The sequence below is a fragment of the Pseudophryne corroboree genome, chromosome 3 (genome assembly GCF_028390025.1).
Source record: "Pseudophryne corroboree isolate aPseCor3 chromosome 3, aPseCor3.hap2, whole genome shotgun sequence".
NCBI classification, from domain to species: Eukaryota; Metazoa; Chordata; class Amphibia; order Anura; family Myobatrachidae; genus Pseudophryne; species Pseudophryne corroboree.
The window spans coordinates 760950749-760955724 of record NC_086446.1 but is presented as its reverse complement, the minus strand read 5'-3'; the positions used below and the strand labels follow the sequence as shown (position 1 = coordinate 760955724).

Here is a 4976-nt window from a genome sequence, read left to right as displayed (position 1 = left end):
CGTTCCTTGCCACCGCGTGTCGTAAATGGCATATTGGCAAGTTTACGCTTCTCCTCAGACCATTTACATTTTCCTTTTTTGGGTCTTTTTACTGAACTTTGGCTTTTTGGATTTTACATGCCCTCCACTATCACACTGGGCATTGGAATTGGCAGACGACGTTGATGGCATTTCATCGTCTATGTCATGCCTAGTGGCAGCAGCTTCAGCACTAGGAGGAAGTGGTTCTTGATCTTTCCCTATTTTATCCTCCAAATGTTTGTTCTCCATTATTTTTCTGGAGTTATATAACACAATATGCGGCAAAGGATAGTATACCCCTACACCTCACAGGGCAAACCCTGTAAAAATTATTTGTATTATATATTAATAACCCCTTTATTTGGAGTAAATATTATACAGCACAGACAGCACCACTGAATTTATATGGCAGCACCACTGGACTGGATATATACGGAATTATATGGATTTATATGAAATTATACTGCAGGATAACTGGAATTATATGGCAGTATCACGGGAATTATATGGCAATATCACTGGAAATATATGGCAATATCACAGGAATTATACAGCAATATCACAGGAATTATACGCCAGTATTCAGAGAATTATACAGCAATATCACGGAAATTATATGCCAGTATCATGGGAATTATATCGCAATATCACAGGAATTATGCGCCAGTATCCCAAGAATTATACGGCAATATCACTGTAATTGTACGCCAGTATCACGGGAATTATACTGCAATATCACGGGAATTATACAACAATATCACTAGTATATACGCCAGTAACACTGGATATATGGCAGCAGAGGACACCACCACTGTGACTGGATGGACTGATGCAGCATAAGACACTGGCTACACTGCACTTAGCAGCACAAGGCAGCACTAGAATCTAGTAACAGGGTACAGTGGATTAAATGGCAGCTCAGTCCGACAAACCATGGACTTACACTATTTGCAGCTCATAATTGTATAAGTACTGTAGCAGAAATGATCTTTGCTTTCTGGAAAAAGGGAAATTGAATATAACAAACAAAAAATAAGAATTTACTCACCGGTAATTCTATTTCTCGTAGTCCGTAGTGGATGCTGGGAACTCCGTAAGGACCATGGGGGAATAGCGGGCTCCGAAAGAGGCTGGGCACTCTAAAAAGATCTTAGACTACCTGGTGTGCACTGGCTCCTCCCACTATGACCCTCCTCCAAGCCTCAGTTAGGATACTGTGCCCGGACGAGCGTACACAATAAGGAAGGATTTTGAATCCCGGGTAAGACTCATACCAGCCACACCAATCACACCGTACAACTCGTGATATGAAACCCAGTTAACAGTATGAAACAACAGAGCCTCTCAACAGATGGCTCAACAATAACCCGATTTAGTTAACAATAACTATGTACAAGTATTGCAGATAAACCGCACTTGGGATGGGCGCCCAGCATCCACTACGGACTACGAGAAATAGAATTACCGGTGAGTAAATTCTTATTTTCTCTGACGTCCTAGTGGATGCTGGGAACTCCGTAAGGACCATGGGGATTATAACAAAGCTCCCAAACGGGCGGGAGAGTGCGGATGACTCTGCAACACCGAATGAGAGAACTCCAGGTCCTCCTCAGCCAGGGTATCAAATTTATAGAATTTTGCAAATGTGTTTGCCCCTGACCAAGTAGTAGCTCGGCAAAGTTGTAAAGCCGAGACCCCTCGGGCAGCCGCCCAAAATGAGCCCACCTTCCTTGTGGAATGGGCATTGACAGATTTTGACTGTGGCAGGCCTGCCACAGAATGCGCAAGCTGAATTGTACTACAAAACCAACGAGCAATAGTCTGCTTAGAAGCAGGAGCACCCAGCTTGTTGGGCGCATATAGGATAAACAACGAGTCAGATTTTCTGACTCCAGCCGTTCTGGAAACATATATTTTCAGGGCCCTGACCACGTCTAACAACTTGGAGTCCTCCAAGTCCCTAGTAGCCGCAGGCACCACAATAGGCTGATTCAGGTGAAACGCGGACACCACCTTAGGGAGAAACTGGGGACGAGTCCTCAATTCTGTCCTATCCATATGGAAAATCAGATAAGGGCTTTTACAAGAAAAAGCCACCAATTCTGATACTCGCCTGGCAGAAGCCAAGGCCAATAACATAACCACCTTCCACGTGAGATATTTCAGATCCACGGTTTTTAGTAGTTCAAACCAATGTGATTTTAAGAAAACTCAACACCACGTTGAGATCCCAAGGTGCCACAGTAGGCACAAACGGGGGCTGAATATGCAGCACTCCCTTTACAAATGTCTGAACTTCAGGTACTGAAGCTAGTTCTTTCTGAAAGAAAATCGACAGAGCCGAGATCTGTACCTTAATGGAGCCCAGTTTTAGGCCCATATTCACTCCTGCTTGCAGGAAATGCAGAAATCGACCTAGTTGAAATTCCTCTGTTGGGGCCTTTTCGGCCTCACACCATGCAACATATTTCCGCCATATGCGGTGATAATGATTTGCTGTAACCTCTTTCCTGGCTTTAATAAGCGTAGGAGTGACTTCCTCCGGAATGCCCTTTTCCTTCAGGATCCGGTGTTCAACCGCCATGCCGTTAAACACAGCCGCGGTAAGTCTTGGAACAGACAGGGCCCCTGCTGTAGCAGGTATTGTCTGAGTGGCAGAGGCCACGGGTCCTCTGATATCATCTCTTGAAGTTCTGGGTACCACGCTCTTCTTGGCCAATCCGGAACCACGAGAATTGTGTTTACTCCTTGCTTTCTTATTATTCTCAATACCTTTGGTATGAGCGGCAGAGGAGGGAACACATAAACTGACTGGTACACCCACGGTGTTACCAGAGCATCCACCGCTATCGCTTGAGGGTCTCTTGACCTGGCGCAATACCTCTCTAGTTTTTTGTTTAGACAGGACGCCATCATGTCCACCTGTGGACGACCCCACTGATTTGCAATCATTTGGATGACTTCTGGATGAAGTCCCCACTCTCCCGGGTGGAGGTCGTGTCTGCTGAGAAAGTCTGCTTCCCAGTTGTCTACACCCGGAATGAACACTGCTGACAGTGCTAGTACATGATTTTCCGCCCATCAGAGAATTCTTGTGGCTTCTGCCATTGCCATCCTGCTTCTTGTGCCGCCCTGTCGATTCACATGGGCGACTGCCGTGATGTTGTCTGACTGGATCAGCACCGGCTGGTGTAGGAGCAGGGATTTTGCCTGACTTAGGGCATTGTAGATGGCCCTTAGCTCCAGAATATTTATGTGAAGAGAAGTCTCCTGACTTGACCATAGTCCTTGGAAGTTTCTTCCCTTTGTGACTGCCCCCCAGCCTCGCAGGCTGGCATCCGTGGTCACCAGGACCCAGTCCTGTATGCCGAATCTGCGGCCCTCCAGAAGATGATCACTCTGCAGCCACCATAGAAGAGACACCCTGGTTCTTGGAGACAGGGTTATCAAGCGATGCATCTGAAGATGCGATCCGGACCACTTGTCCAACAGATCCCACTGAAAGATTCTGGCATGGAACCTGCCGACTGGAATTGCTTCGTAAGAAGCTACCATCTTTCCCAGGACCCGCGTGCAGTGATGCACCGATACCTGTTTTGGTTTCAGGAGGTCTCTGACTAGAGAAGACAACTCCCTGGCTTTCTCCTCCGGGAGAAACACTTTTTTCTGGGCTGTGTCCAGAATCATCCCCAGGAACATTAGACGTGTCGTCGGTACCAGCTGTGACTTTGGAATATTCAGAATCCAGCCGTGCTGGCGCACCACTTCCTGAGATAGTGCTACTCCCTATAAAAGGGAAACGGGGAGTGGTGGAGTCTGCACAGGATCTCTCAATATGAAAACTTGCTAGTTAATTTGGCATAGGGTAACCCTATGAATAATTTTGTTTAACCAACATATGGCCGTATGTTTGAGTAATTCATAACCGGCACTAGGTTGGTGGTGCTCCCAGAGGTAGTTCAGTAAACTGATACAAAGAAATTGTATGGTTCCTGTATAGTGCAGGAGCCAAAGGGAAAAAGAAAGACTACACGTCTTTTCTGGGGCACTCTTCTATATTAATTTGTGTGATATTATGATATTAAAAAATAACTTTTATTAATATTCCTCTTAAAATGTAGAGCTATGAGGCAAACAAATATATATAAGTAAGTAGAACAAAAATGGAGTTGCTATCTATTGATTAAAGGATAATCCATTCAGTTTCAATAAAGTTGACTGTGTAAGATGATACAGATCAACAAAAAAATATATGAATAACCGGCTCCGTTTAGGCAAAATATGTATTCACATATGTGTCTCTCTGGTATTGAAGGTGCTGTGGTTCTGAAGTTGGTACAATAATTCTTTGATATAATTTCAAAACGAGTTGTGAGTGTAATCGTGTAGGATCACTCACTTGGGGTACTAAAACGGAGAGATAATTCTCAGTATAGTGCCGCTGGGCTCACCATGATCGTTTGAGTGAAATTTCAGTTTTGCTGGATTATGGTTAGTATTGACTGGTGCTTGGGCTCCAGGTCTACTTGCTTGTGGCAGGATAAAAATACCTGCAGTGCCAGGTATTCTCTGGTGGTCTCCCAACCAAGTACTGACCTGGCCCACAGTGCTTGGCTTCCAAGATCAGACGAGGTTGGGCATACTCAGTGTGGTATGACCGCAGGTGATTTATCCTGCTTTATATTGCCCAAAACAAGGTACGGTGTATGGTCAATTTATCAGGAACTCTTATAGTCCGGATATCATGGACTCCAGAAATTGGGAGTACAATAAAGTGAGTAAATGGTGTGGGGGAGGACTATTTAGATTAGTCCTAAACCACAGTTCAGTTTGATGCTGTCCCAAAAGCTTTTTATTGCACTGAATTGTTTTGGTTCCTAATCAGTCATAAATTGATGATAATACGATGTAGACTTGAGTTTGTACAGTGATCCCATAGAAATATGGAAAACCAG

General features: G+C 44.7%; 1 pseudogene; it reads right to left on the bottom strand.

The window, feature by feature from the left end:
• Positions 1-4568: 4568 nt before the first annotated feature.
• LOC134896264 (5S ribosomal RNA) lies at positions 4569-4686 on the bottom strand (annotated as a pseudogene).
• Positions 4687-4976: the final 290 nt, after the last annotated feature.